The 14,758-nt window shown below is 38.0% G+C and overlaps 2 long non-coding RNA genes and 1 pseudogene across 2 annotated transcripts; 1 reads left to right on the forward strand and 2 right to left on the reverse strand.

Annotated features, from left to right (window-relative positions):
- Positions 1 to 701: 701 nt before the first annotated feature.
- LOC108959297 lies at positions 702 to 2,999 on the forward strand. Its single transcript, XR_001986814.2, has 2 exons — positions 702 to 1,537; positions 2,827 to 2,999. It is a non-coding gene; the product is annotated as an uncharacterized LOC108959297 (long non-coding RNA).
- A 6,223-nt stretch (positions 3,000 to 9,222) lies between these two features.
- Positions 9,223 to 11,082, reverse strand: LOC120292978. Its single transcript, XR_005550603.1, has 3 exons — positions 10,037 to 11,082; positions 9,604 to 9,823; positions 9,223 to 9,426 (listed from the first exon to the last, which is right to left on the reverse strand). It is a non-coding gene; the product is annotated as an uncharacterized LOC120292978 (long non-coding RNA).
- A 1,595-nt stretch (positions 11,083 to 12,677) lies between these two features.
- LOC120292933 lies at positions 12,678 to 13,514 on the reverse strand (annotated as a pseudogene).
- Positions 13,515 to 14,758: the final 1,244 nt, after the last annotated feature.

Below are 14,758 nucleotides of genomic sequence, written 5' to 3' on the forward strand. Positions count from 1 at the left end.
ACTGTATCTATGCTCACTGCTGCACCTCTTGTGACATTCTGAATTTCAACCCCATCCCGAATATATGAAATGGGCATCTCGTTCGCGTGCCCATAGTTCTTTTTCTCTGAACTGATCACTCACAAGTTAACCAATATATTGGGTGAAGCCATTAAAAGATATAACCGTGATAAAATCCCTAAAAGCTACATAATTTGTTGGATTTGATTAAAATCGCGTTGGTCGATTTTAACCACGCAATTGAATTCGGTTGCGGGAATCGGACATTTGAGCATGTCATGGTTCATTTATAGGACGTCGTCTTATCTTTCGGAGAAATTCTGTCGAGTTTCGGTATTTCTACGGAAAAACACTTCAAATGATTCGGAAACAAACATAAATTTGGAATGGCCAAATTAAAAGGAATTTTGGCTTCCAAACCGAGCTAATTGATTCAAGGGACTTGTAGAAATTATGTGGGCTTTTTCCTTAGCAAAACTTGGACAGCAAATTGAGGGATTGGAGAAGAAATTGAGGTCCAAAATTGTTAAATTCGGACCTAGACTTTGGGGGCGCAACATTTGGCTCCAATTGGTTTAATTGTGGATTTATTCTTGCTAGAAAGAATTATGGGACATGAGGATAAGCTTGAAGACTTCTTGGACCCTCTAACGATGTTAATAGATATGTTGTTTGGACTTTTCTTCCCCTCAACTTCTCGAGCACGCCTCCTCCGTCCCCATCTTCTTCGCGCTTCTCTTCACCGAAAACCATAGCTGCTCTGCCTTTTTCTTCCTTTCATTTATCCTTCGAGCAGCTCATCTTCTTCAATTTGACCGCCCGTCTTCTCCAACAATTTCCCATCTTCTGCCGCGCGTCAGCTTCTATCTGCACACGTCCCCCACCGAGTCAACTAACGGAGCAAGGAGTTGACCCACCAGCTCCATCTTCGACCGATTCAGCCCCTCATCCCCACACGTCTCCGCCGAAGCTGCTCCACTTCCACTTCACGCGTCCTCCACCGAATCGCGTTCCAGCAGCAAGAAGCCCCAACGTTGACCTCTCTCTCTCCGCCTGATCATTCCACCGAAGTGCCCCTGCAGCAGCCGCTTCACCCATCAATCCTGCTGCTTCTCCTTCACGAATCCCTGCCCCATCGTTGACCGCAAGCCAGCGAAGCCGCACGTCCCCGAGCCAACTTCCATCGCGTCTTCAGCCCACGGATCCAGCCCATTCGAAGTCCTCCAACAGAACGTCTTCAGCCCAGCGAATTCAGCCCACAATTCGGCCAAGTTTCAGTCCAGCAGGCCGCACATCTCGGCCCATCAAGTGAGCCCAGCAGCCCACCGAAGTCAGCCCATCTACTCCAGCATTCCAGCAAGCCCAGCTTGCAACTTCAGCTTTCGGTCCAGCCCAACTCAAGAACAAATCTCAGCTTGGGCTGAGATTTGTTGGGCCATTTTCGGGCCCGGTCCAAGCCCTGTTGGTGCTGCCGCAAGCCCGAGTTTCAGCCGCTATCGCGCCGTCGTCGCGGTGAACCGGTTTTTGCGTTAAACCGGTGAGTTTATGCACTAAACTCTACTTATTAGGCTAATGACGTTTAAGTGGCTGATTAGGTTAATTTAAGTGTGATTAGTTTAATTGTTAGTTTGTTTAGTTAAATTAGATTAGTTAGATTAGATAATTAGGTGGTTAGAAATTTTAGTTAGCTAGGTGAGTGTGTTGTTACATAGCTAGGATGGTTAGAATAATTTAATTAGCCCAATAGGTTATTAGATTAGCGTTATTTGGCCTAAGTATGTATTTTGGTATTGAAATTGATTTATTTAATTAATTTCAGTAATTTATTTAATTATTAATTATTTTCCATAAATTACACCGGGATATCCGGTGACTAGAATTTTGTGCTGATTGCAATGAGGTGGTTAATTTCTGCAAGTGAGTGTTGAATTGTACAAATTGAGTGGAAACTATAATTTTTGGTATTTATCCCAAAATTAAGTAATTTCAATAATTAATTAGAAACTATCAAGGCGTCAGTTTACAACACCAAAAATGTTTTCAAACACTATATAAATAGTGAGATTTTCTAAAGCAAAGATATGAAAATTTTGGCTCAGGCTGATCGTGTACCCACACACGATTATTTTATCATGTATTATTAACATGATAAAAATAGGCATGGACATTATTTTTAAGTGAGGAATTTAAGTGCAAAGCATAATGTCTTTGGCTGGAATTGGATAATCGTGTGCTGGTTAAGAGAATTCGGCATCCGCTATGTGTCGGGTGAACGATGCTTTTATGTGGAAAGCTGTCTTGAGGTAGACATTGTCATACTCGATGGGGCGAGACGACGCCTAGCTATGTGAGGGATAAATCTACTATGTGACGAATAGATCCACCGTGTGTCAATTAAATCCGCTATGTGACAGATAAATTTGCCGTGTCACAGATAAAACCGCTATGTGACGGTTAGGTCCATTGTGTGCTGGGTAGATCCGCTGTGTGACGGATAGATCCACTGTATGTCAGTTGGATTCATCGTATAATAGTTAGGCCGTGCTTATGTGATTGTAATTACTTGAAATGCATGATCAACTGAGGTGTGGTGATTGGCGGAGATGTGATTTGAGACGTTCCAATTGGTGTGTGAAATTGGCTATATGCATATGGTTGTGATATGAACTATGCTAACCTGCAGGGGGGAGTTGAGACGAGGTAAGTTTGTATGATTGTGTGGTTGTGTGATTATGATACTTTAGGCGTATTATCATCATAATCGGGGTTTAAAGCGTGAACTCGTTGAGATTTATATCTCACCTTGTCATGGGCTTAATTTTTAAGGATCGTAGAATGGAGGACTTGGAGTCGAGCTAAGAAGATCTAAGGTGTGGGTCAGATAGGACAGTTTCTTTTGAGAGCTGGTCTGTTGAAGTCTTTTGCTTGTAAACTTTTGTACTTGACTCAGTGTATTAAAAAGCATGTTTCGTTTGAGAATTTGTTGTCCTACTTTTCTATCCTGAGATAGCTATTGTCAGGGGATTTGTTATTTGCTTCCGTGTGTGTAATAAAATGAAAGGATTGGCAACTCGTTCTAGGAAGTCGCAAAATTTTATCGACCACTGAGAGATGAGCACGTGAGGTGTGACACCTCTTGATTGAAAAAACAATTGCTCGCCAATTAGTATGACAAGAATATAAAATCTAAACAGCAGGAGAAAGGAAATCAATTCATGTTATTTGTAAACTTGGGAGATAAATCAATTAGCATATAATACTATCTCGTTCATGCAATCTACAAATTCATACTCAAAAAACAATGAAAATAGCACAGAAAATTCAAAGTACTTACATTCAGGGATTTCATAAAAACATGATCTGTCAAATTTGCTTTGTAGATTTCTTGTCATGGCTAACCGATTTTAAAGAAAAGTTACGAGCACCAAATTATTTAAGCTTACATTATAAACTAAGTATTTTATTAACAATGGTACGAAATAAACATTATAAACTAAGTATTTTATTAACAATGGTACGAAATAAACTTAATAACAGATAATTTACAAATTACTCTCATGAGGACGATTATATGCACAAAAGGAAAGTTACAATTCATTAGGGTAATTTAGCAATGACATAAAAATAAATCTAGGGGAGGGTTTTGCGGCAACCCTCACCGACTCTTAAAAAAGGGGGAAAATAAAAAAAATTCAAAAAATCCATGTCGAATGATTTGTCGGAAATAACATTCAAATGATTGATTTTATTTTGATGTGACACTTTAGTAAAGGAAATAAGAGTTATGGTAGTCAAGTGAGCACCATACGAAAGTTACAATATTTATGCTGTTCTTTGCCTATTCTTGATATCGATCCAAGCCTAGAAATTATACTCACTAATTGCAGATTTTATACTATTGGATAAATAAATAAGCAATAATGCATCCCCCAACTTTCTCAAACATTATATTAATTAGAATATTTAAATAGTAAACCCGGCATTTATCCAAAGATTTAAATTTTCAGAATAATTAGTAGTGGTCTCATAAAATTTTACAATTATTATTTCGATTGATACACCTAATTTTGCTTTGAGTGAAAATCATATGAGTATCATCTAATAGTGTGGCTGATTAGATCGTTAAGACCCAAATTCAAAATTCCCCTACAAACCCTCGGGATCGTTTGTGTTTTGAAGTCCATCTCACGTGCTCCATCATTATTACTGAATGAAATTTAAGGAGTGTTTTTTTCTTTTTTTGGATGATCGAGGGACCGCCGGAGATCACCATTGGAGATCACATAACCCTTTAATGCTCGGTAGCACCAGTGGAACCTCGCTGCAAGCCGCTATTCAGACTTAAACCCTCGAGGGGGCTGACCCAGTAAACTACCCCTAAGACCTTCACTTAAGTCACGAGCATCTGGAGATTCGAACTTGTTCCCTCTGCGATGAGGTATTAAAGTCCAACCATCATGACTACCTACGAGTGGGTGAAATTTAAGGAGTGTTTATCAACGATAAAAACCTCCTCAAATTTAATAATTACATTATTAAATTCATGCATCGGGTCATCAATTAGTAATTAACATAAACCCCGGGTTCGCTTGTAATATTTGATAGATAGTGAACCCCATGCCATGCTCAATTGCTCACTAACAAACGCTAAAATTAAATAACAAATTTGAAAATTTGGCACCTCCAAAATCAATTTCAGAAAAAGGTCTAAGATGGGTAGAGATATATTATTTTTTTTTGTTGAAATAGAAATATATTTATCAAAGAAAAAAAATTTGGCAATTTTTTGCATCCATTGATTGAGACGTAATTAGCTCTATAATGAGGGATTTAATGGTGGGGTATCACCGTATTTGAGAGAGAGGGAGAGAGAGAGTTTATTTTATTTTATTTTTTAAATGAGAAAAGTGCACGTACTCACATAACATGTGTCTCATAAACCATTGCATACCTATCGATTTGTTTCCACTAGTTTATTGTGTGTATTGTTCAAACTTATTTTAGGGATTGTTTTAACATTTATTTATCCGCTAAATTACATTTATCATTTGCGTATTCTCTTATTGCATGGCGTAATAATAAACATGAATGTGGTGTAACTCAATTTTTCGTACGGTGAAATTATAAAATGCTCAGCACGTAATACCTTATAGCACCCTTTATATACTTTTATCATTGAGAACTTAGATATATGTCTGCTTTTTTTCTTTTTTCTTTTTTTCATGTATCTCGTGTAATGTTGAAAAAAGTTCATTACCACTATATGTATTTTTAAAAAAGGGAAAAAGTCATAAAAAAAAAAACATAACTATGCCCACTGTGGCACATTAACCCCAAACATTTTTTTTATGACATCAAAAACCCCGAATTTTACATGTGTGATATATTTATTTTAAACTTAAAAATTCTCAAACTTATACTTCAAAAAGTCATAAACTTATATTTGCATAACAAATTTATCTTAAATTTTGGGGTAAATATATCACACGAGTATAAATTTAGGATTTTTTTGTGTCACAAGAAGAAAGTTTGAGATAAATGTATTGTACAAGTTTGGGGTTTTTTGTATCATAAAAAAAACATTTGAAATAAATGTGTTTCAGTAGGCATAGTTTAGGGTTCTCGGTGATTTTTTTCCAAAAAAAAATTAAAGAAAACTAACCTTCTTAGAAGGACGTTTCTTTTAGCCTTGTTATACATAAAGAAACAATTGAACTACGTCATATTACGACTTCCAATTCGCCTTGACAAAGCTAAAAAAATATTCAGCTAGGAAGGAATATAGTCTGATTCCACATAGGCTGGTGTGGCCTTTGAAATGAAGGTGGAAATATATTTTGTCTTCCTCTTCTTTGTATGTCAGAGACCGTAAGTATTTTTTTTTTTATTATTATTATTTCCTCAAAAACGGATGGTTGGTATAATTATCTTCCATTAGAAAAGAATTTGATAATTTCTTTACCAAAATCATGACGTAAAGATTGACTTTTACTTTCCCGTGAAACTTTAAATATAATTCATATTTCAAAAAATTGTTAAAAGTTATGTGTGAACCTGTGTGCCGAGATTCATACTTTGTTAAAAATTTCAGTTGTTTTGCTTTTAGAAAATTCTAAGTGCATGCGTCGTTTGACTTAATTAAATCGATTTAAAGGACAAGGGATTTTGATTCTAACATTTTCTTGTCCTAGTGAAGGGGAAAACAATTTCATAAATACTTGAATGTTTGTAAATCTTCAAAGGAGGAAAAACAATTAAAGGGATCCCGATTGAACAATTGAAATCACAAAAGAAAGGAGGGATTTGGTGAGAAAAAGTACCGTTAGTCGAATAGAGAGAACCTGGCTTAAAGGTCCCAAGTTTTTTATTTCATAAAAGTCTTTGTTGTGTCACGGTCTTGAGGTTTCCTATGATCAAAGGATTGTGTGCGATCCAAGAAGACCGGGCCAAGTCACCTAGGGTCCTCTAAACATTCAAGGACTAGCGATCTAGTAATTGTCTCGAGTTCTAGAGCATTCTCGGCATAAATGTCGGTAATTGGTAGATGGGGAGATGCAATCTCATCCATTAGATCTAGAGTCAATAAAGGTTGAATGAGAGAGTTTTTTATTTATTTATTTATATAAATATGGGAGCATTCCCTCTTATTTGTATCCATCTAAATATTTCTGCTGTAGAAAGCATTCTCTCACAAAGTTACTCTATCTAAACTTTCTCTCTTTACAATCCAAGTGAGCGAGTGATCAATCTTGAGAAAAGCATAGCTTAGGCACTCCATTGATCTCGAGAAAGGCTTAGCTTAGGCACTCCACTATAGTTAAAAATTGGCGCGGATCATGATTCTAACCCTTTCTCATCCTAGTGAAGGGGAAAACAATTTAACAAATACTTGAATGCATGTAAATATTCAAAGGAGGAAAAAAAAATTAAAGGGATCCCAATTGGATAATTGAAATCACAAAGGAAAGGAGGGATTTGGCAGGACAAAGTGACGTTGGTCGCATAATTAGGCACACAAGGTGTTTGAGTTCCCAATCGTGGCTCTACATCTAGCAATCTTTTCTACTCCTATTTGGCCGTTCATCTCGTGGAAAAGAGGAAAGCGAATTTGGTTAGAGTAGCCGGCTTGCAATTGGCTGTTAAGTATGTTGGAATAAGACGATCCATCCTTTGTATGGATTTGTTTTCCAACTTGGCACTTACATTGTGCCTTGTGGAGGAGATGTCGAGCTATGTACAGGAGATTCTAGAAATGGCAGGCTTTAGAGAGAAGCGAAATTCCCATTCCTCATTTTGCTTCTGTTTCTGTTCCTCTATTAACTTTTCTTTTCTTACATAACTCTCTTTGTCCTTTAGCATTATTCACGAGGAATTGATATTGAACACTATAGAATATGACTTTTCAATTGCGACTTCATCCACATTTATGTGGAAGTTCCTTAAGGAAACTAAATATGATGAGAAGGTACTTGGTTTTATTAATGTTATTTGATGTTGTTATGAATTGATTTTTTTGTTAGCATGAATTGATCTTAGGGAAAATTCCAAATAAAAGCTTGAGGTGCCCTTATTTTCTCAAATAAGGACCTGAAATTGATATTGTTTTAAATAAGGGCGTGAAGTAACCATATCGGTCTCAAATAAGGGCATGAACTCACCAATTGTGAAGGATAATTTCGTCTTTTTAATTTTTTTCCTTTTTTCTTTATTTTTTCGTAGAAAACTAAATAAAACCAAAACAAAACAAAAAAAGAAGAAGGGAAAACATAGGCGGGAGGGCAACCTCCCCCCCTATGGCCACCACCCCATCGCCGGTGGGGCAACAACGACGGCCAATAGGGTTGTTGAAGTCTAGGTGAGGGTTGGCGTCCCCCACCGACTAAAGGCAAGGGCCTGCTGTCTCTCTCCAAAGACGGAGAGATTAGGCTTTTATTTAAAATAATCATAACCATTTCAAGCCCTTCTGTAAGACTAATATAATAATTTCATGCTCTTATTTGAAATAAAGTCCATTTAAGCCCTTATTTGGAATTTTTCCTTGATCTTATTTCATTAGTATCGAACGCGATTTGATTTGGGTTTTTATTTGTACCTCCAACTAGATCAAGCACTTGTCCTTTTTCGTCATCAATCTTTGCCTAGTTTAGCATGAGACGCTCACATTTCGAACTTCAGTATCGGTTGCCGCTGCAAGTAACACTGCCCATACGACTATTAAAGGGTGTAAGCCATGCATTATAATTTAACCAATTGCAGTGCCTGACAAATCTTGTAAGTAGCGAGAGGCTTCAATTTATTGTTTATTATATTTTTCTGTTTATATCTTCTAGGGACTTAGGGTCATTTCCTTTTGGATAATTTTCCTTTGTACGGGGAATGCTCAAGGCTGATGGTGACTTTCCATCAAAAAGCGAGGAGAAGTGTCAAGAGTGTGTATTATAAGTATTGCACGAGTGGATATGACTACGTAACTAAAGCTGAACCGGCTCGTTTTCTCCCGAAGACCAAGTTTAGCATATCCTGTGTCTTCAAGCTTACCTGTTTGTTCAAGCTTTTTTGTGTTTTGAGAGAACTAAGACACCTTTAACAGCCTCGTGGGTAGCCCCCTCTTCCCCCTTGTTTGGGTGGTTCTCTATCTCGTCTTACCCTTGGTCTTTTAGTCGCTGTTGTTGCTGCTTCCAGTTCACCCGGCTGCTGCTTTCATTTGGTTGTATCCTGGTGTTGTGGAGTTGTATTTCTGCCCTCCCTCTTCGTTTCTTTTTGGCATGCTTTCTGCCCTGGCTGCGCTGTTCGTCAGCCTCTTTTAGCTGCCTGTTTTTCTGTTTCCTTTTTCCTTCTCTGCAGCTCGAGTTGGCACCCTTCCACTCGAGTGGTACTCTGACATTCTGAGTGCAAGTTTTTGGTGCCGGCTCTTCCCTGCTGTTCTTTGTATGGCCTCCTGGCTCTCTTGTCTTTCTATATTACTTACCTTTACCAAAAAAAAAAAGACACCTTTAACAGCATCTTGTTTTGGTGTCTCATGAGGTATTTGTGTTAAGCGGCTCTTTGGTTTTAGAGGCTTCTGGTAATAGCTGTAGAGGTGATTTCGAGCTTATCGGCTCTTTCAAAGCCCTCGAACAGAAAACCTTAATTCCTCACCATCTTTCTTCCTAAATTTCACGGCTGATGCAAAATCCTATTCCAAAAAATTGATGCAGAATCTGTCTGGGAGGGAGTTTTGCATTGAAGAACGGTAAGAGCCAGACCGGAGTCATTTCATATTTCATCATTCAATTGGGAAGTCACAATGTCAGCAGTCATAAATTGCTTTGTATGAACCGAACATGAGAAACAACTTCCTGGCGAACTACATCCCTTCGTATTTTTCCTGTTGTAGTAGTCGGGAAACGCTTCTTCCAAGGAATGAAAGTTTTTGGTATCTTAAACCTGCAAAGAAATTAATGATATATTTATTTTGGTTGATAAGATCGATAATGATGGATAAAACATTAAAAAAATCAACATACGCCTAGAAGTTCACGCGGCCGTGTGCATGGGTTGTGTGTTTGAGAGAGAGAGAGAGAGTTTAGGATCAAAGTAGCTATATATTTGAAAGAGCAATACCCTGTTAAGTTCCTGTATCTGTAGTACTGTCGAAGAATTTCATCAGACAACAAACGTTCTTCTTTTTCATCTCGAAGTTCATGGCTTTTATCGGACCAAAGCCAGTTTTCTTTCACACGAATAGACCCAACAACCATCTCAGTCAGGCGAGCTTCAGGAATTCCTATGATGACGATTCCAGCTACTCCTGGATGTTGGAACAGTATTGCCTCTACCTATGCTGTGAAACAAGAACACGTCCCAGGAAAATGAGCTTCTCGTACATCTTTTCACTGTAGCTAACCATGATTTTGAGAAAATAAACAGGTTCATCATTGAAAACAGTGAAAAATAAAAAGGTCCAATATTTGCCTCTACCTATCAGAAATCTATGCTTGGTCAAAGGAAAAAAAAATCATTTCTAAGCCAATTCATACATGATAAATTCTATTACCTCTTCAGGTAAACATTTTCTCTCCCAGTCTTGATCCAACCACTTTCTCGACCAATGAGCCACACCTGACCATGCTCATCAATGAAACCAACATCACCAGTGTCAAATCATGAATGACTGTTAGAGACTGATGACCGAACTTGATGCCAGTATCCAGTCATCATGTGTGGACATCTAGTTAGAATTTTCCCATTGCCAATTGAATCATCACCATCTGTCCTCAATTCAACATGTGGGGCAGGCTTGCCAACACAAATGCCTCGTGGTGTTTGAACTGAACTGAGATCTGTTCCGACATGAAAATGAAGGGGCTGGTAAGGAAATCGAGAAATGTGGGTCATAGAGAGTCATGAACATTAGTGAAGAACGAGTCTCTGTCATTCCTGCATATTGAGAAAACAAAGGAGAAAAAATAGTATGATGAGGAAAGAAGTTCAATGCACTTTGCTAGCAGGTTCTACTCCAACTAGCATTGATGTGGTACAATTAACAGCATTATGGTTTAGAGGATGCACAGCACAGGCTGAGAGAATCTTAGCTCTTGGAAGAAGTTGCCAGCTTCTTTAATAAGATCAATTGACAAACTTCCTCTGCCATTCAATATCTTTTTGACACAGTCTCTTCCTTTCCACGGTCCCTTCTCCCTGAGGAAACTAGGAATTAAGCAGAAGTACCCCTCGAAAAGCATAACTTGGAACTTAGATAATGTAATGGCCGATGCTCTCTACACATTATATTTAAAATTTACATTGCTTGTTAAAGATCACTCTTTGTAGATAACCTGAGAAAGGATATTAGATCAGCGACCATGGCCAGAACAGTGATCAAAGCAGTGATGTCATGTTTCTCTATAACCTCAATGGCTGTTTTAGCTTCAAACTTAGGCATTAAGACATGGCAAGCTCCAGCCATTAACATGGCCATGGCCGATGAGAGACCCCCAATGTGGCACAAATGAGCAGTACGCAAATAAACCCGCAAAAATTGAATAAAAAGAAATTCACTTGTCATATTACTCTGACTCCAATTGCCTGTGGACCTTCCAAATATGGAACAATCACTTGAGACTTATCTTGACAATGATTATAGAATTTTCGATTGCCAAACAATCATGAAGACAATAAAGAGAAGAAACTTGGAAAGGGCGTACATCATTCTCACTGTAACCACATATGGCTATTTTGCCATAGATTGTATGAACAACGCTGAATGGCTTATGGCAACTCTTTTGGCTTTTAGCTTGAAGTCAGTAAGCCCAGTAAAGCTAGACATCTAGAAATGAAAACTTAGCAAGTGCCATGCATAACTACGAACTATCAATGCCACATTTTTCCAAACTTAGGCATCAAAGTGGCAGATAATTGACATAGTGACAACACCTGTGAAAATCACAGAGAGAAAAGTAAATCTATAGCCAAAACCTACGCCCAAAGAAATCTATTAAGTAATGGAATGCAAGACAACATCTGAACGTAGAAAGCAACATCATACAATGTAATCCTCTAATTTGAAAAACCCTCAAAAAAATTGCCGAGAAATATGGACAAAGAAGCTTTATCTAGGCAGTCTTGTTCAGAAGTAAGGTCAGCAAAGTATCTTAAGCAACAGGTGATCAACCCAAAAGAAAGCTGTATATTTACAGATCACATTGTCAATGCATATACATCTAATGTAAGTAAAGCAAGACAATTGTAAACTTATTCCATACTGAAACAGGGATCAATTATCACAAAAACAAAGAATTTGCAATATAGTATCTTCAAACGAGCTCAACTTTTAGATATAACTAAGATTATATGTAGATTAAAGTACCATTTACATTTTATAAACTGCTACATAAGCACCTTATTAAGCACATGACCAGTTCAACCAGAAGTTATGCACAACACATTCAAGACTGTTCTCAACAAATTCACACCCTTAAAGATAGCCGACAGGAAAGCAAATATGCTGATAATTAGAGCATTGCAAACCTTGAGAGTATTGTCCAGTGATTCATCATTACTAGCATAAGTTTGAGTCAAATCTTAATGTTTGATCCTACGGACGGAATTTTTGGATGTCTACAAGAAAGTTTCAGGGAAGCAACAAGTATTGTTTTAGTAGAAAGAACACTAACATGAAATACTATTGATTTAGTAAGCACTTCGTCCTCTTCCTCCAATTTTCCTTCCCGTCATACCAACAAAGTCAGGGATAATCCGACAATTAGGTCGAAGTCGAAGTAAGAAGAGCAATGAATTCTATGTAGTGACAGTGGCTGGAGCTTTGACCCTCCTCACTTTATTCAGAATGCTAATTAAAGTAGATGGGAAACAACTCATACCTTTGCAGCAGATGTACGTTGTAAGCCCTGCAACATTGCATCTGTGCTCACTGTTGCACGCCCAGACTGGAAAAAATAATGCCCACCCATTAGCACCACAAGAATATAAAAAGTTCTAAGCAACAGAAAAACAAGGAAATCAATTACCATATATCGGTATCTGCACAAATACATATTCAAATCAAGAAACTCACATTCACAGATTGCATTTCATGAAGCGCCGCCAGAGTGTCCATCTCCCTCTTGGAATCTAAAGTTTCATTTTCCAAGTACTTGATGAGATAATGCATCTCTGCAGTCTCCCTTTTTCTTTTCTCACCCTCCACCGCATGCCCAGACCCAAATGATGAAGAGGCTCGAGACACACACTTCCCAAAGATCAACAAACTGTTTAAAAAAAAAAAAAAAAAAAGACAAGAAAATTCAGAAAGACAAGATCTTGCCCCTGACTCCATGAGGTAATCAGAACCTCATCCTGCAGACGCCAGGGCTTAAAAGTTCTCGTGGCCCCTGACTCCATGAGGTAATCAGAATTGCGTGGATCAGTTTTGATGGTGAGCTTAGCAGAGCAAAGGGTACATTTAAAGTAAAACCTCAATATCCGGATACCCAGATCCATCTGCTCACGAAAACAAAAGAACACCGAGAATTAGAACAGAGTCGACAACTTTGGAATGGGAAACAGAGTCGAAGGTGTGCAACTGACCTCGCCGACGACGTCCTCCTTCCTGGAATTGAACTTGGTGCCCTTGTTAATGTAATTCCCGCCGGTGTTGCATCGGATGCTCATCGGAAGCATCATCCGAACCTTAATCTGCCAATTCTTGGACTTCCGAAGCCTGGGCAACTTCGAAGGGTAAAATCCGGCAGGTAACACTTTCTCTCCACCTTCCTTTCTCCGTCGCCCTTCTTCTTCTTCTTCTCTCTCAACTCGAAACGAAAACGAGCTCGTCGACCATAAATAAGAGAGGGTCTGAAACAGGCCGGAATCGAGCCACAATCCGCCGCCAAAACCCAAGAATCGGACAGCGGTCTAGTCGGGTGGAAATCGGGGAAGAGGAGGGCGGCGATGGAGGTCGAGACACAGCGGCGGCGAGAAGGAAAGCAGCGCGCGCCCCTGCAACGAGGCGAAGGCGGGAACGTGAAATCATGAATTTTTCCGATTTGTGATTATTTATTGGGTCGGCAGATTTCTGATGTATTTATACATAATGATATTGGTGAGGGACTTGTAGATTCAATTAATTCAAATAGGCAAAAAACTCACTTATCCGGATAAGTAAAGGAAGGCAATCCTTAATTTTCATCAAATAGAAAAGTACCGACCACAATTAAATTTTGCGAATTACCTTGCCCAATATACCCAAATATTATAAAATTCGTGCATGATTAAAAATTAGTAATTTTAGTTATTCTCAATCAATTGTTCCATTCTTTTACTTTAGGGAAAATTCCAAATAAGGACCCAAAGTAAATCTTTTTTCAAATAAATACCCAAAATGAACTTTGTGTCAAATAATGACTCAAAGTCAATTTTGTGTCAAATAAAGGATCCAAAATGATCAAGTTAATTTCTATTGAGGACCTTAGTTCGCCGGTAGACATTTTCTGGCGATTAAAATAGGGGCAATTTTGTCAAAAAATTGTGATTTTAAAAAAAGAAAATTATAAATTAATTAAGTTTAGGTTATTCATTTAGATGTTTACGTTTTCTTCTTTCTTCTCCCCGCTACTCAACCAAATCGCTACCTGGTCATCATCACGACTTGATTCTCGTTGCTCCTTACCTTGCTCGGCCGGCGGAGAATTTGGGTCTTCACAAACAAACAAAGAAGCATTTGGTTTTCTTCTTGTTTTTTAATTCTTGCCTCAACCGATGGAGAATTTGGGTCTTCGACTTTGCAGAAGATGGGTACAAGGAACAGGGAGACCGTAGAAAACCTAAGGTTTTTTTTTTTTTTTTTTAGGATTTGTTAATTTTCCAAAATCGCCCAAACTTTGGTCATCGGAAATGTCACATGCTTGATAGCCAGCAAATATTTGGCTAACCAGCAAGTTCGAGTTCTTATTTGGAATTGATTCAACTACTTCGGATCCTTATTTGAGATAATGTGTCCATTTAGGTCTTTATTTGACACAAAGTTCATTTCGGGTTATTATTTGAGAAAATTAGTCAACTTCGGGTCATTATTTGGAATTTTCCCTTTACTTTATTATTATCAACAGACGAAGAAGATAAAGTTATTGCCAATGTATTGAATGGATGAAACTGAACGAGCAAATTTAGCAAGTTCCTTTTTCTTTTAAGTACACCAGTAATTTTCATGATTTAATTGTAAAAAAAACTTAAATTCTTCTATACAAGAATTTTGAAGTACGGAATGATGATTCAATTT

The sequence above is a fragment of the Eucalyptus grandis genome, chromosome 4, assembly GCF_016545825.1.
Source record: "Eucalyptus grandis isolate ANBG69807.140 chromosome 4, ASM1654582v1, whole genome shotgun sequence".
NCBI classification, from domain to species: Eukaryota; Viridiplantae; Streptophyta; class Magnoliopsida; order Myrtales; family Myrtaceae; genus Eucalyptus; species Eucalyptus grandis.